The following is a 25,319-nucleotide window of genomic DNA, read 5'->3' as shown; positions in this document are numbered from 1 at the left end:
CACTCCGCCAGAGACGAGGGGGCCGAGCCGGCACACAATAAAGAAACGACTAATAACAAAAAGAGCAGGAAAGGGGGGGTCGGCGGTGAATCGCACAAGCCGCGCGTCTCGGGGCTCCTCAACTGCCGCGGGGGGGCCGTGGTGCTACCTGCGAACGCATCCATTATGCTACCTTCCCAGCTCAACTCCCTCCCTTGCTCCCGGACTCGTCACCTACACCGTCCCTTGCTCGTACGGAGGGATTCGACAGCAGCGACCACAACGATTGCCGAAATGAAGGGGGGGGGGGGGTGTTTCTACACACACAACACCCAGGGTCGCAATTGGAAACGAATCATCACGAAGATTGAGCGCAAAAGAAGCAACATAAAAAAAAAAGAAGAAAGGGAATGGTGGTTGCGCTCCTTTCGACGGCGAAAAGCAGCACTGGTTGGCATCGGTGCTTGGGCAAGGCGACCGGTCCGAGAATGAGTCAAAACAGCGCCGCCAAGAAAGGGGTGCGATCAGGTACGAGAGAGGAGGCGAAAGACGGGCGAGGGCAGCCCGAAGATGCGGCGGCGGTAGCAGTAAAGAAAAACAGGCAAGAGTTGGAAAGTGTGGGGGGGGGGGGGGGGGGGGAAAGAAACGCATTCCAGAGACTGCGTCCGCCGCACCCTCTCCGGAAGTGACCACCGCGGAGCTTTCAGAGGAGAGCCGGCCGGCCGAATCGAGATGGAAGAGCAAACCTCCCGCAAACCACACACACAATTGGTTTTTGGGGAAAGAAAATGGCATAATATGTCTCACCTATCGGTGGACACTTGAACCCCGCCGTAAGGGAAGTGATAAAGGAGGCAGTGAAAGGAAGAAAGGTGCCGTAGTCGAGGGCTCACTCGTCCGAATCCCGCGTCTGGTACGCTGGAGAAGCTTCTCCGCTCGAAGACCGTTCACCGGCGTCTCACCACAGTATCGAAATTCCGGAAGCCCTATTCCGCAACTATTCTTTCACCAAACCAAATTACCCCCTTGGCCGATCCCCTTGGACCTGTGGACGTTTACATGAATGCGACAGAAGTCGTCTCCAGTCCACTTTTTGAGGAGAGTCCAAAACACGTCGAGCAAGACAGACGACGAACACGCCTTGCCTTCTCAAACCTGCTCTTTGCCCCCACAATTTCACTGGATTAGAGACTGCTGCCGCATTCATGTAACCCACGCTAGGGAAATGCAGTCCGATTCACCCTAGAACCGCTCCACCGGCGCCTGCAATGCGGGGGGGGGGGGGGGGGCGTGTTCGTGTCAACGCAGCAGAAAGATGGACTGGCCACTCGACGACTCCGAAAAAAAAATTACAGCCGCAGAACGGTGACACACTGCTTTCGGAACTAGCAATACGCACAGCCCGGCTTCGAGCCCCCAACGACGGAAAGACAAGAAAGTTGACGGCGGCAAAAGTAGTGGGGGGGGGGGGGGGGGGCTGTGTTCTCACGACCTTCCTCACACACTTTTGACAAGAGTTCCGTTAACAGCCATCAACGATTGCGCACCACTCTCGGTCCGCTGGCTTCTGCTCCTACAGTGCGTACTATCTATAAGCGTGACCCCGTGTCGTCGCAGATAGCAATGGCACGCAGCCGGTCCCGGACAGCCTCAGAGACAAGCGCGTCAAGCCTGCACAATTGCGCGTGCGCATCTGTGGCTTAAGACAAGAAAGCCAGGGACACGCATAAAAAAAAATGAGGAAAGAAGATGGCCAACCTCGGTTGGGGCCGGCCACGCTCCTTCAAGCTAAGATAGCAGCAGACCCGAGATTACGCGTCCAGGAAAGGCAAAAAAAAGAATAAAGGAAAACCCCGGGGTAGAGAAGAGGAAAGCCGGAAGGAATGGCTCGCGTCGGCCCGCGCTCTCAGAGACGATACGGGAAACTGCGCCGGTTGAGCGGGGGGGCGGGGGGGGGGGGGGGGGGCGGGGGGGGGCGTGCTGAGGACAAGAAAGTGAACAAAAGATAAAGCGCCAGACAATGAGCGCTCGGCGGGGGTCGCCGAGAGAGCGCCGTGAATTCAGCGTTGTAGCGCCACTACGGTGCGTAGGCAGCCCGCTCTCCTCTGACCCACAAGCGAGCATCGCGGGAGGCACCCCCCGAGACCCGCCTCTGCAGTTCCTTTCTCGCGCCAGTGAATCACCGACGCGCCGAGCGAGCGTTCCTGAGGAGCTGAATCAAAGGCGACGGCCAACGAAACAAGGAAGCCGAGAAGACGCAGTGCGGGTCACAACAGCACGGCGGGCGTTGACGCCCAGTGACGTCACCTACTCGCGGAAACACCCTTGCGCCCACACACAGACGCGATGCGGGCCGTGAACAGAACGCGGGTAGTACAGTGAGCTTGATCGCACCCAAGTTTAAAACGTTAAATACGAGTCCTTGACCAAGAAGACCCGCTGCTCAACTGTGCTCCTAGGGGTGTACTTTGTAACGAATTTAAAATGTAAAACAATCATTGAAAGCACTTTGCCACCGAAAGGGCGCGCGGAAAGTGCTTTATTTAAAAAGGCTACTTACACAATGGTCGGCGCAAGTCTGATCAGGAAAACAAAGCTGCGAATGCGAGATTAGAAATAAAGGTAATAAGCGGGAAGAAATCTGCTAAGGGAGTACAGCATACCGCGGAACTACGTAAAATGCAAAGTATGAAAATCGTTAAGGTCATAGGTAGAGTAGCACCGGACAGCACGAATGTTTCCTTTCAAACTAAGCAGAGAAGTGAGGGGGGGGGGGGGGGGGGGGGCGTTCCGCGGTGTGTGTCCCGTCCCACGCGCACCGTGGAAATCGACCGCAAACACAGCGTCCCACCTGGGTCGTCACCGCAAGACTGGCGCCTAGCACGGAAGCAAGCTCCGCGGGGGAGCCGGAAGTGGGTAAAAAAAGAGGCGGGAGGAGGAGGGGCAACCGGAAACGAAGATTTCGCATTCACCGCAGAAACGCTGGCTCGCTTGGGCGTCTTCCTCGAGTGCCTGGAAAAGACGCCAACGCGCGAGGCTGGCCGGCGCGATTTGAATATGCGCGCCATGTCGCCACGCCACCCCGGCAGCACCGGTTGCGGAACGAAAGCGAAGGCGCTGGAGCGACGGAAAGAATTGAAACTGAATAAAGCGAAAGCAGATCGCAGGAAGCGGTGACACGCTCTGACGCCGGCAGAATGAATCAAACACAGCTCGGGCATGCCGAACGGCTCGAGTGAGCCGAAACGCGTAACAGATCGTCTTTGGTCACGTTTGGTTGGGGGTGCGCCGCTACTGCGAAGTGACAGAAGCCGCTAGACGCGGAGAAATGTGCTCCCGATTACGAAAGGTAGAATCTGCAGGCCTGCCTTAGCTATCCTCCGCGAAGCAGTACACCTCAGAAAAACAGCAACCCAAATCTGGATTCCGGCACACACGGGGATAGAAGGAAACGAAAGGGCAGACAGCTTGGCTCGAGAGATCACGTACCGAGCCGAGCGGCCATACGCCCTGGGACAGCACTTCACCGTGGAGACTGGGATTTTCAGAATACCTAAACTACCAAAGAGGCAGGAGAATTAGATACTCCCCGCCACATAAGGGCCTCACACAACAAGGAGCAGATAGTTGGCGGAGGCTGCAAACGGGAACATTCTTTAACCTACATATACTTAGCAAGATGTATCCTGCACAGTGCAGGAACACATGCCCGTGGTGCGGGGCAACCCCCACGCTTTACCATATAACCTGGGAGTGTATCCGAAACTACACGTTCCACCAACACGAAACCCCGAGTGCGGAGCAGTGGGAGAGCCGGCTCACCAGCTGCGAGCTCGCCGCCCAAAGGGCAATCGTGCAGCACGCAAGCGAAGCAGCGCGACTCAGTGGAGCCCTGGACTAGGGGCCCAACCCTGCTTTGAAGGTCAAGAGTGTGCAGCGATGCAGACGAAGACCGAACGCTGAACACTTAATGGACCAAATAAAGTTTCTCTCTCTCTCGCGATTACTATGCACGCAGCGTACATATACCGAAAATAAACGACACGCAGTAACGAAGGAAAACAACACAGGCCGTTAACCTCCTCGCAAACGTTTCCCTGCTGTCATGCGACGCGTATGAAGCAACTATTGCCGAGAACTGAGTACTAAATGCATCATGACATTAATGGTTCGGCCAAAGACCACCGGCCCCGCATCTGTCCCCCCCCCCCCCCCCCCCCCCCCCCCTCACCCCCTACTACGTTTACCCGAAGTTAGACGGGGGTATAAAACATTCACCTTCCCGAAACAAAATCAAAGCCCCCCTGACAGGGGAGAATTTGACCCGGACAAATGGCTTCAAAAGCCAAGGACCCCTTCGCTCAGTCGCAGAAAGAAATAGCGAACAGAACTTTCGATAGCCAAAAAATAACGTCGGGAGAAAAAGGCCACCCGGAGACGGCAATGCGCCACCGCAGCAGCGACCAGCGCGAACGAACCCGGGGGTCCACAACCCCCCCCCCCCCCCCCCTTCCCGCCACCAGACATCCAAGTCCGGTGGCCCCGAAAAAGGTGAAGGACCTCCATCCAGAAGCGCCACGGTCGCCGCCAATCGATCGAACGGCGCCCGGCAGCAGCCAGACCCGGAGAGCGCCACCGACGGCGTCTGGGGCCTAGGGTTCCGGCCCCGGGCGCGGAAGAGAAGATTCCTTCCCTCGCCACCCTCCCTTCCTGGCTCTCTTCCCGCTCTTCCCCACCGGCCCAGCGCCAACGTCAGGCGGACAGCGCTTCCGAGAAGGAAGGAAGCGAAGCTCGCGCACGTCGCGAGAGAGAAGAGCCCGCTGCGCTCTTTCCGCAAGCAAAGCTCTCTCTCTCTCCAGGCTCAGGAACAGACGGAGGAGAGGCGAGTGTGGCGCAAGCGAAGTAGAAAAGGCGGTAAGAACAGAAAACGCCAAAGCCACGCTCTCTCTATCCCCCCTTCCCCGCCGGTGACCTTGGGAGCGGAGAACGCGGCGGCGGGTCTTTAACCAGGCGAGCGACGCCGCCGGCCTGCCTCTCCGAAGAACAAAGGGGGGCGCGCGCGCAAAAAAGTATAACGCCGCCGCTCCGGCAGCAGACGGTCGGCCGGCTGGTGCCGGGCGTGGCAAGACGACGAGGACGCTACTCGTGGCCGGCTCATCGCGCACACAAGACCGGACGACGACGACGGCGGGGAGAAGGGGGTTCAATGGCACGCCAGACAACATAACACCAGCACCGAGCGCGCCAGCGAGCTCACCGAACGCGTCTGCCGTCGCGGCCAAGCAACACACAACAGGCGACTGGCACGAAGAGGGAGGCGGCCGCCCTTTTTTTTTTTTTTGCTGACCATAAGGACGGAAGCACGCCGGCTCCCAGAAACGCGACAACAAAAAGAACTACAGAACGCGAACTGCAGAGACGATGCCGAATAGACCCATCCGTCCAGACGAAGGAGGCGGGCTCAAGTCGGCCAGGGGGAGTTGGAAGATTAGGCCCTTCGCAAGCTTACACGCACAATTGAGGCGCACAGAGAGCACTATGAGAAGAGTAAATAGAACCGAAAACCAGGCAGAACGCCGTGTTTCTCTTACTGACATCGCTAGCGTCCATTTGCAAATGGAAATTGTAGCGAACCCAAAAATAAGTGTAAAGCGCAAAACCGTTAACACGCAGACAAATAACGCAATGTTGCTCGGGTAAATAAAAGCCACGGCAGGGCCTGCGCTATGTGGGGGAACTTGACACGGCGACGAAAGCTGCTGAAACGAAGACCAGCGCGCAGTGATAAAAAAAACAAAAACTGGGCGAAGGCCCTTTCAAACCGATTCGATAAGGGAAAGGCCGCGGTGACGCCGTTAACACGCACGATGACTAGAGGAGGGGGCAATCACTCGGCAGAAAAACGCCCAGCACACAATTCCCAGCTGTCTTAGCTTACTATAATTTATAACTCAGCAGGATGTGCGCGCGACTCGCGTTCACAGCTTTCTTCGGCGTGACATCGAAGTTCGTCGAACCTATCTATTCCCACGGGCACAGTTGCAATAGAACAGGCCGACGAGCGGACGTATAATCCCGACGTTACGTCACAGAGGGTCGCGGTACAGCCAGGCTACATGTGTTCATAGATCGAAATTCCAACCCGGACAACATTTCGCATCGACGCTTAAGTTCTGCCGTAGCCAGGCTTGTAACTCACGCGTAACAACGCCCGTCGATAGCTGCCGGGGAAGAAAAACCGCTTGCAAGGACGCTGGATGCCAACTGCGCAGCTAGGAACGCAACCGGAAAAGCGCGCGAAGAAAAGTAGAAAAAAAAAAAGAGATGGCGCTATCGCCCAGAGTCCTTGGCGTTGGATGGGACGACCTAGGCGTCGTCACTCCAGCGCCTTTATCAAGCGGCACAGCGCAAGGAAGCCAATAGGCTAAAGACCAAGCACAAAATGTAAAGGGAAACCTGCACCCGCCGCGGTGGCACAGTGGTTAGGGCGCTCGGCTACTCACCCAGACTACCCGGGTTCGAACCCGACAGCGTTTCGATGGAGGCGAAACGCAAAAGCGCCCGTGTGCTGTGAGATGTCAGTGTATGTACATACGTTGAAGATCCCCAGGTGGCCGAAATTACTCCGGAGCCCTCCACTACGGCCCCCTCTTCTCTCAACCTGCCTTCATCCCTTCCCTTACGGCACGGTTCGGGTGTCCAGAGCGCCACTTGCTTTCCCAAACAACCAATTTATCATTATATTATTAAGCCCGCGTGAATGAGCCCAACATTAGCGCCGTTGAACAAGCTAGCTGCTGCCATTCTTTCAGCCCTGCTGGTCAGGTGTGCTGCGTACAATGCACATTCAAAAATCCTGTAAACACAACATCCACTGCATAGCGCTGTGCTGTCAGGGCAGGTGTCCGAAAGCGGCGGGGTTGTCTGAAAGACGCGGCTCAATCAGCGGATAAGACGAAGTCCAAATGCTAAACAATGTCATCCGCGAATAAACTACGCACTACTCAGGACGGGCACGTAAAGAAGTCTCACACGCACAGTTCAACACGAATACCGCGGAACGAAAACAGTTGCGCACGGGGTGCACTTTAATGCGCTGTGTATCCCCTTCATTATTGATGCGTTAGAACACACAAGGATTACTCAAGCGCAGCAATTTACGCATGCCTTAAGACAGCACCTCCGCGCAACAAATTATCGACAGGTTTTTCCTTGGTATGTGCCGCAGTTCTTCCTATATAGTTCGAAGGCTGCAAATGGAACGCACAGGCCTCAAGGAGGCACTGGGCTGCGCGATGAAAGACAAGACTGCAAAAAGGGCGTAATTCTGACCCCAAGCCAAAAAGCAATTACAGCCGAAGCGGACGGCATGAGAGTAACATATACGAGCAATCGTGGGGCGCAGGTGAGGTGACAAATAGGCGCAGGACTCACCAGACTCGGACGGCGTATCCGACACGATCACTTCGCGTTTCCAGACGCCGTTCCGCCTGCGCACCACCAAAAGAGGCGGAGAGGCCGTGGACCCACTGCCAGAACCGCTCGCCGACGAAGACCCCTGCTGCGTCACGGCCCGAGGAGAGTCCGGTGGCGTAGGAGGCGCCGACGTCGTGGCCTGGTGGTACGAGTGGTCGCTCAGGGGCGTGTAGCCGAGCACAGAGCTGGGGTCAACACACTGGGTGGCCGCCGGCTCGTCGTCCACCATGGTGGTGCGAGAAGTCGCACCCACAGCAATCCGAGACGACGCGAACAACGGATTCGCCACCAACACGTCCGGGGACGAAGGAGGCATCGCAGACTCCGGGGACACGACCACGTCGAAGGATGACGGTGTGGCCACCAGGATCTGCCGCTTCTCGCGCGCCGCCTTCTGCTTGCAGTCGTCCGTGCACTGTCCGGACCACATGCAGTCGTGCAGCAACTCGCTTTTGACGATGGGCTGCGTCGGCGACGTCGGCAAGGACCAGTCCTCGACCGCGGCCATGGCGTCGTCCACAGGGATCTCGTCGCCACCGCCTCCGAGCACAGAGTCCAGCACGGAGTCGTCCTTTAGCAGCTTGTCAATGAAGTCATCGTGTTCGAAAAGTATTGCGCAAATGGCCTCCTGTTCCTCCACCGAGGGCACCTCAGGCGGGTCTTCCAAGGGACCTCCCCAATCGTCCATGCCGAATCCGGCCCAGGCTTGACCAAAGGCGCCCGTGGTGCCCAACATTGCACTGCAGCTGCTGTCAATCGCTACGGTGCCGTTGCTCGCTCCGCAGTCGGAACGATCTGGAGATCTCGGAGGAGTGGGCAGCAACTTCCAAATGTCCTTGTTGCACGGAGAGTCGAATTCGTCCATCAGGCCGAGGATGGCGTCAGGAGACTCGGGCGCCGAGTAGTCGTTAATGAACATGGAGCACATCTGGTCGGCTTCGTCGAGCGAACGCGGGAAGCTTGCACCAAAGTCACTCATCATCATGCCGGGAGGGGGATCCAGCAACTTGGGCACCGACGGTTGCGACGACACTGAAGTGGACAGAATCATAGTCGACCGCAGTCGTCGCAGTCCGCCGAGCCGTCAGCTCCTGTGCCTGCGAAACGATGCACACCCCAGTCCCGAGCGAGTGAGACGCTGAACCGGGGAGCACCGAACGCAGGGCCTGCCATAATGAGCGTCCAAAACGCACAGCTATCATAAAACGCCGTTCATTAGGAGTGGGGCAGCAGAGCAGACGAAAGACGCCCACTGAAGGAACGCGAAACTCATTAACATGCACAGCGAATGATAGGAAAGTATGAAAATGGGCGCGACAAGTGGGCAAAAACAAAATATGGCATAGTCGAGAGCAGTTAAATTAAAAACTCCACATTGAGTATCTGAAAGAAGGTGAATAATGAGCGACAGCTAACCGCTCAACCGACAAGAATTCGAACAGGCGCCGGCATCTCTATAACGAACGCCCGGCATTTAAACAACGCCGCGATGACACCCGGCAAATAGTTTCGCCGTGACAACGCCAACCGGCTACGCGGCCACACAGATGTAGCTTACAACGCGACGAACCGACCACGTCGGCACAAAACCGGAGTACCATGCCCAAAAGACAGCGTCAGCGACGCCGCAGCCCCGCGCCGAGAGCGCAGGCCGGCGCCGCCATGCCGCCGCATATAAATGTCATTCATTCGCCGGCGCATAGCCGGGCTTCCTCAACGCCGAGGAAAAAGAAACAGCTGAGGCGGGAAAAGGGCCAAACAAGCTAGAGACGCACTGCGCGGACACATCGCGCGGGAACGATCGCTTACCCGGAGAGTTCTGTATCCGTAATCCCAGTTGGCACGAACTTGGGTTTTTAATTCCAAAAGGGCGAAGATATCCAATGCATCGCACGCAGCAAAACGCACACGCACCACACCGCAGAACGGACGCAACCACACTGCCGGCCGGAGCGCCGGCGTTGGCGGCTTTTGTAGGGGTCGACACCCTGTGTCTGTCCGCGATGCGCATTTCGATAAATTTTCAAGGACACTTCATATAACTTACAATATTACAATTAATACAACTTTATGTAATTACTATATGCAATTTTTTGAAGTATCAATGTTTATTTAATAACTAATTTTCAAAGAACCGGGTAGAACTATTTTGCAGCGCGGAACTCAGAGCGGAGTGTGCTGCGGCGCCACAGCGAAAACCACGCAGCCCGGCGATCGCGAAGAGCGCCGTCCAATGAGACCGCGCGCCGACGAAAAGCGCGGGAAAATCTGAGCCAATCAGAGGCGTCGTAACAAAGCGGTCTCCACGTGCCAGCTTCGCGCCGAGAGGGGCTTTTAAATGGGAGAGGACCGGCGTGCGCGGCGGAGCGGGGAAGGCGGGATGCTTCGGAAAGCGAAAAAAACGCAAAGGGAAACCGAGAATGCGCGCAGACACGGCAGTGGTGGCGGCCATGTTTTCTTTCTTCGTTGCGGACCGGCAGCACCGGCGTCCGCGCGATCGGCCTGGGCGGCGGTGCGTTGAAGCGCGCTTGCAGGCGGAGCGCGTTACTTGCGCCGGCTGGCTGCATCTCACACCGCTGTGCTCCTGACACCGTTGCGCGTTCGACAAAGATTTTAAAAAGGAAACGACGCGCCTGGATGAATAAACAGAATCGCCGCGCCTCCGCAGTCAGTCACGCGGTTGCCATTTAATTGCAGATGTGCGCTTCGCCTAAGAAAAGCACAACGGCAGCATGATGACGCGGCCCGAAAGGCCGGCGCCGCTGTTAACGTGTTTTGGTTTCGCGTCCCAACCGAAGCTCTTTATCGACGAGCGACCGGCAACGATCGAAACGAGATTAAAGTAGACGGCACGCCTCCTGCAACGCCGAGGCGAATTCAAACGCAGCAGCCCCTTTTGGTTTATTGCTGGCAACGTATTCCTTGTGCTGATTTCCTTGCTCTGTGAACTTGGGCTCAAAGACACAAGGGACGCGACAGATATTATGCGCACCGAGAGACGCAAACGCCAGCACTTGATAAGGCGGCTCGCTTAGATGCGGAGACCCGTGAAATGCGAGTACTTTGCGTACGTGCATGCAATAGGAACGTAAACAGAGCCATCGCCCTCTCGAGATAAAACGCGGGAATACTCTAGCGTCGCTCCGACGTGGCCTGATACATTTTTTTTTCTCTCGCGTTGGATTTTTTCTTCCAAATGGGCTACATTCGTCACGTGAGCCATCCAGCCCTTTTCATGTGACCAAGTATATTCCTACAAATAAGCGCGTTTTTAGAAGCCCGCTTGCTTTCAAAAGAAGGAAACAATGAGTACCGTCAGCATCTTTGGATATATTTGAAAGTTTATGAAAGCGCACTGCTAGTGCTACTTTGTGGAAACTGCTCGCTCCAATTTAAGAAAAGCGCTCCTAAATGTTTGTGTGCGTCACGATTCAAGTGACCGGGTCGTCGTGCCATTCTACGTCGGCCCGAAAAACTAAAGAAGCAATAGACTGAATGATTTCATTCCACAAAGTTCAGTGCATAAATTTGCGATGCATTTACCCCAACACTCATTTTTGCTTCTGGCTCAATCAGTATCCCGAGTGTAAACGTGGCCCAAAAAATATAAGCAATGAATAAAATCCTGTAGATTTAGTAGTCCCATCTTCAGTGCCCCCCTAAGAACCATTTGCAGCATTCTGCAAGTCAGCTTTACGCAAGGCTTGTTCTACAACTAAAAGATCTCGTTCCCAGGTGACACTCGCATTCAGGAATGTCGCCAGTTCAATTCAAGACGGCTCCCGAGAGAGCTGTGTAAAGAGTACAATGGTACAACACAGAAAAGGGAATTGCAGTCAACCTTCCCTAGCACTGCAGTGGGGGTTAGGCAGGAAATACAAGGAAACAAGCCTTTGTCCCTGTGGGGGCAGTGGGGAGTTACCTCCTCTTCTAAAAAAATTTCTCCTGTACGACACCGTCGCGCTAATTTCCTCCTTACCCGCACCCCTAGCCACAACAAGGAACGACCCACAGCATTTTCACAAAGGACAGTCTCCCTCTTTTATTGCCTATAAAAAATATACTCTGCAGCAGGCTGAGTGGTGCCATCCGGAATTTTCATTCGTTCCAAGAATGTGGGTGTGACGTCGAGGTTCAAGAATTTTTGTTGGAAAAACCAGCCTTACAGAGAAGACGACTTACAGGTGTGTGTTTCAAAAAGCATGTCGAAGGGAGCGCCATGGTGGACACTGGGCTTTTCTAGGCAGGTGTCCCCACAGGCCCCAAAACCAGTTTCCCTCAGGATGCCATTACTACAGTTGGATACAACTTAGGAAGGCAGTGCCCTGAAAGTAACAGCTTTCTGAGAAACACAGAAACCAGGTCCCAAATGTTCGGGTGTGTTAAGATTCTCTCCCAGTTAGTACACGTCCTTTTCAGCTGCTTGATCCGATTAGTTTCATCTCAACGGACATGGGTTTAGTTTATGGGGTTTAAGTCCCAAAGCGACTCAGGCTTTGAGGGACGCTGTAGTGGTGGTGGTGGTAGTGGTTTTATTAAAAATAATAGTAAAAAGGAAGGAAAAGATTTTTGCTAGCCCCGGCATCTGCCATCGATACTGAAGCAACAAGGTTGAGGACTGGGCGAGTTCGTAAGTATTCATTTTAAACCAGCCAGAAGACGCGACACAAAGGAAGAAGCAAACAAGACGAGGTCCAGCCTCGTCTTGTTTGCTTCTTCCTTTGTGTCGCGTCTTCTGGCTGGTTTAAAATGGATACTGAAGCACCTGAGCTGGGGCAGCGGAAATAAAGGATAGCAGGCAGAATGGGCCCCGCCGCGGTGGCTCAGTGGTTAGGGCGCTCGACTACTGATCCGGAGTACCCGGGTTCGAACGCGACCGCGGCGGCTGCGGTTTTATGGAGGAAAAACGCTAAGGCGCCCGTGTGCTGTGCGATGTCAGTGCACGTTAAAGATCCCCAGGTGGTCGAAATTATTCCGGAGCCCTCCACTACGGCACCTCTTCTTCCTTTCTTCTTTCACTCCCTCCTTTACCCTTCCCTTACGGCGCGGTTCAGGTGTCCAACGATATATGAGACAGATACTGCGCCATTTCCTTTCCCCCCAAAACCAATTATTATCAGGCAGAATGGAGAAAGGAGATGAAAGAGGTGAGGGGACAGGAAGAGAGGATAGGGGGAGAAGTAATATGTACAAACTATTTACACAATAAGAAATGTGTCCAGGTTGTGCGCGTGATTAGTTCATTTTAGAGGAATTAAATCACACACGCGCACAGCACTGTGTTGGTTACAACTGGAGTGGGGCGTCCAGTTATTCATCGTTCAAGGTAGAACTCGCGGAGCGTTCGGTCACTGCGTGTAACTACCTGACGGAGAACAGACGGGTCGTCAAGCCCGTGTGTTCCGAGGAATGCACAGAGGCTCACCAAAGTTCGCTCACGAGTGCGCGCACTGCCCTGCGGCCACAATAGCGTCTTGATGGAGTCTGGTAGTATGCCCTGCGCCCGATAGGCCGCGAGCATATCGCGACGAGCATCGGCGAACGCGGAACAGCGAAGGAGCAGGTGTCCTAGTGTTTCCACTGCACCGCATCCGTCACACACATCACTCGTCGCGATTCCGTGACGCACCCGTCGTTCCCCGGGCCACACGCAGCCAATGCGCGCGCGGAGGATCATTGCACGTTGCGACCGTGTAAGTGCGCGACAGCCGGTGACACTGTCGATGCGCTCACCTCCCGCGATGCGTGGGTCGGGGTGCTGCTTTCGGAGATGGTCGTGGATGGCCGCACGCACGTCCTCCAGCGCAAGGGGCAGATCGCTGACAGGTAGTTGGTGCGTAGCAGTCGCGAGGTCGTCAGTTTCTTCTTTGCCGGCGATGCCGAAGTGACCGGGCACCCACTGTGCACGCACAGCACAACCTCTCTGCGCGAGCGAAATTCCCGCACTAGTGGGGTACCGCGGCCGTTAGATTGCAGGCGGCTGAGGGCAGGATCCGGAAATTTCGACCACATGGGGTTCTTTAACGTGCACTGACATCGCTCAGTACACGGCCTCTAGAATTTCGCCTCCATCGAAAGTCGACCGCCGCTGCCGGGACCGAACCTACGTCTTTCGAGTCAGCAGCCGAGCGCCATGACCACTGAGCCACCGCGGCGGCCTCAAGGGACATGAGTACACTAGAAAGACGACACTAGAGTTGAAATCGCGGCCTCCTTTTTCCCTTCATTTTAAAGCAGCCCAATAAGACAGGGACGCAGGGGAGAGACGACACACGAGCGCTGTGTCACTCAGAATGACGTGGTCGGAAAATCAGAATGACGTCACTCAGCAAACAAAGAAACAAATAGTAGCTGTCATCCCGTATTGACACATTCTCTGCACAATCTTAAAAAGATTATGAATCGTGCCGGAGTGAAGGCAGTCTTTTCCGCTCCTCAAAAGCTATCGAAGATATGCAATCGTGTTAACCCATGCTCAAAGAAAGGAGAAAAAAAAAAGATTTCAAAACGAAGTACCAAAAGCAGTTTTGTTCCATGTGATGAAGAGGTGATTTAAGAAATTTTCCTGAAATGTGGCTGGACTTATTTTGGGGGAACCGGCAGGTGTCTGAATGACCGTTTCAGCGAGTACAAAAATGATGTAAAGAATGGCGTGAAAGGTCATCTAGCCGCCCATTGCAAGACATGTAACAAGTGTCACCCTCATTTTGAGCAATGTGACGCCATAAGTTCGCGTGCTGATCAGCTCACCAGAGATAAGATTGAGGCCTACAACATATTGTTACGTGTCTGCAAGCCGAACAACTAGACGTGATGACAGATGGCGATGATATGATTTAATGGCGGCGGGCCTAGGCCGAGTTCCCTTGCCCGCGCCACTGCCCGCTCCATCGTTTTCTAGTCCGTCACAATATTATCAAATAAGGACACGTCTGTCAGTGCGCCATCAGTGTTTTTATCTGTCAATGAAATGCTGTTTCTTTCTGTGAAGAGATAAAACCTTTGTGACAATAAGTTTTCTTTGATTACTAGGCATTTCTATCTTTTGTGCTTTCCTTCTTGTTTTTTTTTCTTGTTTGCTGCGCAACCTACCAATAAAAGTGGGGCTTCTTCCCAATAAATCGCCAATTGCAAGTATAGCGCTCGTGTGTCGTTTCTTCCCCGCGTTCGCGCCTTTTCGCGTTGTTTTAAGATGAGTTGCCACCAACTAGCACCCGCCGCGGTGGCTCAGTGGTTAGGGCGCTCGACTACTGATCCGGAGTTCCCGGGTTCGAACCCGACCGCGGCGGCTGCGTTTTTATGGAGGAAAAACGCTAAGGCGCCCGTGTGCTGTGCGATGTCAGTGCACGTTAAAGATCCCCAGGTGGTCGAAATTATTCCGGAGCCCTCCACTACGGTACCTATTCTTCCTTTCTTCTTTCACTCCCTCCTTTATCCCTTCCTTTACGGCGCGGTTCAGGTGTCCAACGATATATGAGACAGATACTGCGCCATTTCCTTTCCCCAAAAACCAATTATTATTATTATTATTCACCAACTAGCCCAAGCTTCTACGTTGGCTTCTTTTTTTCCCAACTCCGATACTCTCCCTCCAAGCGTCGCAGATCTCGAACTATGATTCTCGAAATGCCTCTTTCCTATTATTGTCCCCTTGGTTAGAGAGTTAGTGGTAAGATGGGAGAATCACAGGAAGGAAGTATATCCTCGATTTGGTGCTTGGAGGAAATGAAACGGGCTCCACATTCCATAAAACTGAATGTGGAATATGTACCTCGGCGTAAAAGTCGAGCAGTTTTCTGAGAAGAAAGCAAAGCGAGATGCACGCTTTTCCAACCAGCACCCCTCACCTCAAGCACCTGAATCTCTCTCTCTCTCTCTGACACGTTTTGCAGGCTCCCGCCATCCGCCACACAGCCACAAAATGGCCGCTGTGCCTTGCTTGTGCCCGGAAGGAGATGCGCTATCCGGAGGCGATTGCTGAATTCTCGCTTTTTATTTATTTCTGTGGCACCCGCGAACGCTCTCAGGGCAAACAACCTGCGCAGGAATAAAATTACGAAATAAACCTTCGAGTTTGCTATTGCATGCTTCGACTGCCCACTCTTTGTTTAACACCTCCTCCCCTGTTTTTCGTAGGTTTTTTTTTTATTTTTTTGTTCCAAAGTACAAATTACGACTTGTGGCGGGACGTTATACTAACGCCGAAAGAAAAAAGCCTGCCACTTCTGAATATTTTCTTGTTGCGTTTTCTTCTTGGACTGAAAGGAGCGTGATACGTTGTAGCACACGCCAGGACTTCAATTTTTTAGCCCCTAGATAATGGAAACAGCGTAAAATCAAATCGAGTTCAGTTTCATTTTTAATCTAGAGGCAGTCGTGTGTTTTTCACATTTATGCCGGAATTGCAGTTATTTGTTTGCTTGTTCTTTTAATGTCTAAGGGATTAAGTGAGAGAAGAATACATAGCTTGCAAGGGATGTCACGTCACTGAGATCTCTGCTACGGCGACCATGCTTACGAGTCATTGACATTACATGATAGCATTATCAGCTACTTTGCGACCCCGAATGAATGCGTACAAATTGCTATAAGCGCACATTTCCTTCCCTAGTGCGTCGGTGAGAGCTTGCCAGCAATGCAGCTCGAGGAAGAGAAAGTGCTGTAGGGACAGCGCAAAACTATCATTTTTAGGCTCTTTTAAGGGGGAGGGGGGGGGGAGTAATCAAGGCTGCATTTTGCTTTAGCCAGATCGTGCTGGCCTGCCGTCACAAAATCTCCGCTTGGCTTGGCTTTGTCGAGGTTCGCAACCCGGAGGCGATTGTGCTATTTATTTCTGGGGCACCCGCGACCGCTATCATGACAAACTGGCGTAGGCATGAGATAATAATAATAATAATAATAATAATAATAATAATTGGTTTTGGGGGAAAGGAAATGGCACCAGTATCTGTCTCATATATCTTTGGACACCTGAACCGCGCCGTAAGGGAAGGGATATAGGAGGGAGTGAAAGAAGAAAGGAAGAATAGGTGCCGTAGTGGAGGGCTCCGGAATAATTTCGACCACCTGGGGATCTTTAACGTGCACTGACGTCGCACAGCACACGGGCGCCTTAGCGTTTTTCCTCCATAAAAACGCAGGCATGAGAGCAGGAAATATATCTTCGAGGTTGCTGTTGCATGTCTGGACTGTCTGCTCTTAAAAGTCCCTGCGCAACCAGACGGGCAGGCGACAAAGCAAAACATGACGGGTGCGCACAACGTTGATGACTAATCGGCGCACTTGGGAACAGTCAGACCTGAACGATCTACACTTGTTGTACACTATAGTAATAACAATGAAACAAGTCATGACTGGCAACCTTTCTGCCGTTCTAATGGGCAGAATTGCCCGTGTATCGAGTTCGGTGACCCCTGTTATGGAGGAGTAACCCCAGTAGGCTTAAAAAGTGACCGCACGTCGCGGAGGTATTATAATCTCGACCGTCTGCGCGTGCGCGCCTTCTGTCCACGCGTTTTTAAGTGTTTATCAGCTGAAAGTTGGGATTCTCGGGAAGCGACAAGCATCCCCCCACCTGTTTTTTTCTCGAAAAAAAAACGCCGAATTGGCAGTCACCCCGCCGTATCGCTTGCCCGCAAGGCCCCTCTTTGAACTGGCTGAAAATACGCGACAAGACGGGCAAAACAAAAAAAAAAGAGAAGAAACCCAGAAGTCAGCAGTACGGACGGTTTCTCAACACTGCTGAAGACCTGTCTGCGGCGATCGCGAATGCCGATAAGAATGCCCGCCTAGCATTGCGGACTCGGTACAACTTGAAGAGCAGACGACGCTTGGCGAAGCGGTTTTCATTTTCTTGCTGTTTCCTTACTTTTCTTGGGAGCGCACCCGATTACTAGCGTGTCACAAAATGAAAAAAAAAAGTACGAAAAACCTGACTTCGTGCCCGCCAACCCCCTCCCCCCCTCCCCCCCCCCCCCCCAAAAAAAAAAAAAAAACACACGGGACAGCCGAAAAAGACCGCAACTGAAGGAAAGGAAGATCACGTGCAGGCGGGCCAGCTAGCTGGCAGGCGTCCAAAACTCGTTCCAGCCTGCGCATTCGCCATAGTTCCAGAATCCACCAACAGATGGCTGGACACGGTTTTTTTTTTGCTCTTCGCACTAAAAGGCCCGAAACGGTTTCTCGCAAGTTTCACTTCGTGCCTAGCACCCACTTTCAACATTTGCTTCCGCTTGAGAATTGAAAATTGGTTTTTGGAGGAAAGAAATGGCACAGTATCTGTCTCACATATCGGCGGACACGTGAACCGCGCCGTAAGGGAAGGGATAAAGGAGGGAGCGAAATAAAAAGGAACGAAAGAGGTGCCGTAGTGGAGGGCTCCGGAATAATTTCGACCACCTGGGGATCATTAACGTGCACTGGCATCGCACAGCACACGGGCGCCTTTTGCGTTCGCGCTTGCCGCAAAAAAAAAAAAAAAAAATGCCCTCAGCACGCTTTCGGGGCCTCTCAGGGAATGTGAACGGGATTCCCATCGTATTTATTCTGGGATAAACATTAAAATTTCTTTCTCGGCGAGTTGGTGCATTCTGAATCAAATATAACAGCGCTAACACATGCACCCATCTCTCGTTGTGTGATAGTGCTGTTACATTTCTTCGATTTAGGATACACACTTCCAGTGGTAATTTTCCGCATTGAGAACACCGCATCTACGCAGCGATGTAGATACGATTCGCTAAATTGTCACGTCAACTGCATGAGAACGCGTGTTACCATGTGTCGAACGCGGTTCGCGGTCGCTTATTTGTACGCGCCTAGTGTTTACGCAAACTGCATAATGTATTCAGATTACGAGGCGTTGCGCGTGTGATTGCGTTCTTTTCTTTTCTTCTATTTATTTCTCCGTCTCGCTTTCCCCGCAACGCAGTGGAATGATGCACTCAGCTAGAGCGAACTTGAACGTGGAAGGGGAAATTCCGACTTTTGAGCGGAAAGAGACAGCACATCCAGTAGTAGTGTAGAAGGCACCGTGAAAGCAGCGTTTCTTGCTCCGCTGGGACCCATTAGTGATTCTCCGTGTCTGAATGAAGCCAAGCACTTGATGAGGAATAGGCAGGTGACGGTAGCGTTGCAGGTGCATAGATTGTGTTCTGTATTTGCCCTGATCTCCGGAGAGTTGGGAGGGTGAGCTGTTCAACGTCATCTAAAGTTGCATAGCATTAATGCGGGGAGGTGACAGTGAGACGCTTGCGGATCATGCGTGCTTGTTACGCAGAAGAGGAGGAAAGGGGGGCAAGGCGGGGTTGCAACGCGTAGTGCGACGGATGCTATAGCGGGTGCTCATGCGGTTTTCTCCGAAGTTCTTCCAGTACTGGGCTGTTTGTTTTGATGTTGAAGGCATTCCGCGTTCTGTGTAGACGCGCTTCCTACCCTTTCTTACTGCCCCCTCACCTTTCACTTCTTCAAACTGCCTGCTATCCTTTATTGCCGCTGCCCCAGCTCAGGTGCCGCCGCCGTAGTGATGACAGATGCCAGGGCTAGCAAAAATCTTTTACCTTCCTGTTTGTTTTTATTTTACATTAAACACTTACTACTTACTACCAGACGCGCACCGTGTTCACAGACATAGAGAGCGCTAGCAGATATTGAGGGGTAGGGGGGGGGGGGGGGGGGGGGTGGGCGGAGTGCATCGATCCAGAATCACTACTTATATTCGTCATAAACGAGAGGTCACTACTGCTTACAAGACCAGAAAGAGTGGCGACAACAGGAGAATAAGGTTGCAGTGCGGTGACCCTCAGACAAATCAGATCTTCGCGAGGAGTGAAAACGGAGAGGTCGTCTTAAAGGCTTCTTTACGCGCGCTCAGCAGACCTCTGCAGACCGTGGACTACGCATGAATGAGCCGCCCTCGGCAACAGGGGCGACGCACGTATCTGCAAAGGGAGGCAGAGCGGAGGGGGGGGGGGGGGGGGGGGGGGGGAGGCGGCGGCCGACGCCAAAAGCGTTTGAGGGACTGCAAGCCTGCAAGAGAGATACGCGGAGCAAGGCTTCCTCCTCACTTGAGAGCTCGAATGCATTTCGTAAGAACGCAAGGGAGGTGAAAAGAAGAGCTCTGACCATTCAACTTTCGAAACGCCGCAGGGCACCTGGTTCGTGATCCAGCGCTCTGATTGATTCAAAACCCACAAGAGCAGTTAGCTGATTGTCGCGCCACCTGGTTGCACCGAAATCAACCGCTAGAGATTGCTAAAAACTCAGAGAACAGACAAGAATAGTTCGAGTGTTCTGTCCACCAGCTGACGCAACGTACTAGGTTTGTTTTGTTTTTTTTAGATTTATAGACAGAACTTGTGCGCAGCCGCCGTTGGCTAAGCGAAGTGCACGGCCCGTCGGTGGCACTTAAGCACCGAGTTGCAGCCGACGGAGGTGAAAGGGAGAGGATAGCGAGGAAAATATAGAGGGGGAGCGATAGATAGCAAGAAAGGACAGGAGAGAGCTTTGTACAACACTATTTACAAGAAAAAAAATTAATCAAGCAGTCTGCGAATTTCCAGAAGGCAGCCGCTGGACCCTGACCCGTTTTGATCTGGCTTTTGCAACAGGAGAGATTGCATATCCTGAGTATAACTTTGATGGGATCAGCTGGAGCAAAAGACCGGCGGACTGCAAAGTCTCGACGTTGAAGCCAGAACAAAATCTGAAATGTGCTTGGGAGGGAGCGAACACATTGTAATCTACTCAAGGAGCGGAAAAGGTGAGCACTTCTTTGAAGAGTGCTTCTCAAACAATGCCGCAGAACCATAATGCTGAGGTTTTCCTTTCTTTTTCTTCGCGTAATTTCCTCCTGATCACGTATGTATATCGCTCGAAGCAATGCTTCACTTGTTCCGAATTTTCTGTCTACTTTTCTGTTTGTTCAGGTGATAACATCAGAGTTATCCACGAGCAAGCTCAGTTTGAGCCAGCGTTGCAGAATGTATCGCTTGGCCAGAGAGATAGACAGCGCTGCAATGTGAGCGGGGTTTGGGAGGTCGGCCGGAGTAACAGGTATATCTCACCTGCTCCTTGACGCAATGGAATGAGAGGGGAAGTGGGAATCACAGAAATAAAGAGAAAGAAAGGCGAGTTCTCGCGAGAACTCGCACTCAGCAAAACCGCGTCTGTCTTTTCGCAGCTTGTATCTTTTGAGAGAAAGCAAACAGAAAAGGAAAAAAAATTAGAGGGTGGGAAGGGTCAGCTGAAGCGACGTTGGATTCTGCGTTAATACCTCGCTGTCTCGAGTGCTCTACAGCAGCAGAGGTGTGTTTCAGCTGATAGTGGCCACGTCTCCAGCACACTCGAACGCTGGGCGAGCACTAGAAAAAAAACGAAAAAAAAAAGTCGAGGCTCTCCTCTGGCTCCTGCGCTACACCAGTTGGAAATGTGTATGCGCTAAAAACGTATTTTGCCACTTACGGTGGGCCAGGTTTGAACCCGACCGCGGTGGCCACGTTTCGATGGCGACGAAACCTGGTCGAAATTATTGCGGAGCCCTCCACTACGGCATCTCTTTCTTCTTTCACTCCCCTCCTTTATCCCTTCCCTTACGGCGCGGTTCAGGTGTGCGCCGAGATGTGAGACAGATACTGCGCCGTTTCCCTTCCCGAAAATCCAATTTTCAAGTTAATTTTTTTTTTATATATGAGACAGATACTGCGCCATTTCCTTTCCCCAAAAACCAATTATTTTATTAAGTTACTTTTTTTAAAGCGCCCCTGTGCTGTGCGATGCCAGTGCACGTCAAAGATCCCCAGGTGGTCGGAATTATTCCGGAGCCCTCCACTACGGCACCTCTTTCTTCCTTTCTCCTTTCACTCTCTCCTTTATCCCTTCCCTTACGGCGCGGTTCAGGCGTCCGCCGATATATGAGACAGATACTGCGCCATTTCCTTTCCCCAAAAACCAATTATTATTATTAATATTATTATTATTATTATTATTAAGTTAAATTTTTACGGTTGGCTTAGTGGCTGTGGTGTTCGAAGGTAGAACGTCGGCGGTTTTAGTCCCTACAGTGGTGGCCAGATTTCAAAGGAGACGTAATACAATGACGATCGTGTATTCCTGTGCGATGTCGGCGCATGCTAAAAAATTCCGGGTGGGTGAAATTAATCAGCGATACTATAAGGCCCACTACTTCGGAGTTCTGACATACGCTTTCACGATAATCGGCGTTCGCAAAGGTGCACAGTATAAGCAGAGATTGACCTTTTTCACATGTGTGCACCTGTGCACATGAGCGGTCCGGCCGAACTAAAATGAGTGCACAGCGGGACAGACCGAACAGGGGAAAATCAAAACGATAACTGCATAATGCACTTCCCAGGTGGTCGAAATTATTCCGGAGCCCTCCACTACGGCACCTATTATTCCTTTCTTCTTTCACTCCCTCCTATATCCCTTCCCTTACGGCGCGGTTCAGGTGTCCAAAGATATATGAGACAGATACTGCGCCATTTCCTTTCCCCAAAAAAACAATTATTATTATTATTATTATTATTATTATTATTATTATTATTATTATTATTATTATTATTATTATTATTATTATTATTATTATTATTATTATTATTATTATTATTAACGCACTTCATGCATAAAAAATAATAAACGACGAAACGATGGCGTCAATGGGGCTTCCAGGGCTGTTCCAACCGGGAAGGAAGGCTTGGCGTTTTCCGCAAGGCGGATGAAAAAGAAACTAAACCGGCGTCGAATCGTTCTCTTATCAGCTACCTGGAGTGGGTGTAGCAGCACCGGCAGGCGCCGTGTGCCCTGCCGATAACGGGGCACTCGAGTGTTGCGCAGAGTCGAGAAAGAGGGGCGAAGATGGTGGGCACACAGAAGTATAGGCGCCCATAGAAAGCGGGCCTATAGGAAGCATGCGATCTTGAGCGGGAGCGCAAGCATAAAAGGACCACACAGGGCAAATTGAAGTTTGCCCGCATTGATTTGACCATCACCGCTTTCTGATCACACAGAGGTCACTCTCAATGTGCACAGTGCCCTCATAAGCTAACAAAGGTCCTAAAATGAATGAATGAACGAATGAACGAATGAATGAATGAATGAATGAATGAATGAATGAATGAATGAAGCTCGTATTATGGGAGGAGGGACGGCTCTCGGTCACTATTTGGTAGTTAGGAGGTAAGGAAATGCAGGTTAGGTGGTTTCGGCGTCAGGAGCAGCTTCTTATCTGTTAGTAATGCGTTAGCATTAGGTCCGTCCAAACGGAAATGGCGACCGCCGTCTGTGAGTAACCAGTGGCAGGTGGCTACCTGCATGTCCACCAGGCTACGACCGAACTTAGTTTACTAAACGAAACTATAGTATACTACCTTCGATATAACTAACGTTACCTAAGTATATTCCACTTCGGACATAGCGAACTTTCGCGCCTGGACGTTGGATATAACGAACTTTAGTTGCCAACCTCGGTTATACAGAACGTTTCGCTGCTAACTCATTCAAACAATCTATAGACCCAAGACCGCCTAAGAGATTTCTTTTAATACACATATTGCACCGCCGCCTCCAGCCGTCTTCAGAAGCAAACTTCAGTGTTGAGAATGTGTTTCAAGCGCATACGTCTGTGGCTATAGACTATACCGTCATCCACTTGAACCACTGATCGCGGAGTCCATAAAAGTGTCCACAGAACGCTAGCGCACATCTTCTCGGGCCACACGCCGGCACTGCACGGAAGTATTTTCCGGTAGTAATTATAAGGCAGAGCCGGCGTTGTCCGGGAATTTTCGCCACACAGGCAAGCTGACATATGACGTGCACAGCGAGAAGTGTATTCACAGCGAGTGGAGGGTGTTCGAACCCGGGTTCGAACCCGACCGCGGCGGCTGCGTTTTTATGGCGGAAAAAACGCTAAAGCGTCCGTGTGCTGTGCGATGTCAGTGCACGTTAAAGATCCCCAGGCGGTCGAAATTATTCCGGAGCCCTCCACTACGGCTCCCCTTTCTTCTTTCACTCCCTCCCTTATCCCTTCCCTTACGGCGCGGTTCAGGTGTCCAACGATATATGAGGCAGATACTGCGCCATTTCCTTTCCCCAAAAACCAATTATTATTATTCACAGCGAGTGGAGGGGTTTTGTCCTATTAGCTTCGCGCCGAGTGCGTTCTGCATCGAGTGCCACTGAAATTCACCGTGTGACACTGCGCAAATGACACGGAAGGCCAGTGTCATTCGTTGAAAGTGAGACTAAGTTTGACCATGTCACTGGCAAATTTAGACTGGTGCTGCATAAGCAAAGATGGTTTATGGGGGTTTAACGTCCCAAAGCGACTCAGGCTTGGGGGACGTCGTAGTGAAGAGCTCCGGAAATTCGACCACCTGGGGTTCTTTAACGTGCACTGACATCGCACAGTGCACGGGCCTCTAGAATTTCGCCTCAATCGAAATTCGACCGCCGCGGCCGGGATCGAACCCGCGTCTTTCGTGTCAGCAGCCGAGCGCCATATATCCACTGCTGAGCCACTGCGGCGTCCTACGTAAGCAAAGAGGCAGCAGTGATGTATGCCTTCCCTTAAAAATGTTACGTTCGTATATAGCGTTCCGAGAGTGATGTCTTTGGCGTACGGAAATTATACCACTTCCCTTGTTGCAAAGAGTGGCTGCTGAGTGCGGTAGTGCATAAACTGGCGGCAAACATCTTCATCACTGTAAGAATGGTCTACTGAATTCAACTCTTTTCGCTGGTTAGGCAAAGAAAGAGAGAGAGAGAGAGAAAACTTATTTACAGCTAATTATTTGTTGGCTCAGTCTAGGACCCCGTTGGATTTGGACTCCAGCAATGCCCTATAATAAGCCCGCCGTTACTGGTTTTCGAGTTCCGAGATGGCCAGCTCCTCCTGCTACTGCTCGAGCGTTGGGCTTTCTAATCTGGGAATAATAATAATAATTGGTTTTTTTTTGGGGGGGAAAGGAAATGGCGCAGTATCTGTCTCATATATCGTTGGACACCTGAACCGCGCCGTAAGGGAAGGGATAAAGGAGGGAGTGAAAGCATTTGTTCTTTTGGCATGTCCAGACAATGTGGCACAGATTGGCATATGCTCCGAGAAGTTGGCTGTCGGATGTGTTTTGTGCAGTCTGCCTTTGTGTGGAAAGGCGTTGACTTGTAACTGTCTTAATACTACTTCCTTACTCAGTGCACTGTGACCTTATGCGTGGAGTGTTCTGTAATGTTGCATCCTTTTCCTTTTAGTGGCCGGACTTTCGTGGTCTTCTATACCGTCTCCTCCTTGAAGGCCGGGCACGCAATTCGATCTCGAGAGGACTTTGCCTGGGCGAGTCAGAGTTATGAGGGACGCAGAGTCGATCTGGAGTGTGTACCACCCGTTTTCATCACGTGGTCTATGTGGGCTTGGGAGAGGGCGTATCAATGTTAAATTAGGTGAGGGAATGGACGCATAACTATCCTTGTGTCTCATTCGGAGACAGCGAAAGGTGCAGGATTTTTTTTTTTTTTTTTGCCGATTACGTGGCTCTACCCGTAGTATACGTGTCTTCCTCGACAGCCATCGAGCACGTTTTGCAAGCGGCGCCGGTTCGACCTTCGAACCGATCGAAGCGCGTGTATCATGCGCGCGCACATCTAGGGTGAATAAAAAGCGGGCCTTAGAAACAGGTTTGAAACGGGCGGCGCATAACAGATTACGGCGCATGCCAGTCTACAGCTCTCGCTAGGGTAGATAAGGCGCCTCCTTCTTATCGGCCTAGAGCTGAATTTTAGCTAAGTAATCACTTCGCGACGTGCGTAGGGCCGTCGACAATCCCCGGGCATTCCAGACTGAGCATGGA

At 52.1% G+C, this 25,319-nt stretch overlaps 1 pseudogene across 1 annotated transcript in view; it reads right to left on the bottom strand.

Moving 5' to 3' along the window:
* LOC144106999 (uncharacterized) overlaps nucleotides 1-9,422 on the bottom strand; it is a 16,654-nt pseudogene extending 7,232 nt beyond the window's left edge. Inside the window, exons 1-2 of the transcript XR_013309180.1 lie at nucleotides 9,265-9,422; nucleotides 7,414-8,552 (exon numbers count right to left, since the gene is read on the bottom strand). The product of XR_013309180.1 is annotated as an uncharacterized LOC144106999 (transcript). The remainder of the gene's footprint in view (nucleotides 1-7,413; nucleotides 8,553-9,264) is intronic.
* Nucleotides 9,423-25,319: the final 15,897 nt, after the last annotated feature.

The sequence above is a fragment of the Amblyomma americanum genome, chromosome 10 (genome assembly GCF_052857255.1).
Source record: "Amblyomma americanum isolate KBUSLIRL-KWMA chromosome 10, ASM5285725v1, whole genome shotgun sequence".
NCBI lineage: Eukaryota > Metazoa > Arthropoda > Arachnida > Ixodida > Ixodidae > Amblyomma > Amblyomma americanum.
Note: the sequence above shows the minus strand (reverse complement) of the source record. Positions and strands in the feature narration are given on the sequence as shown.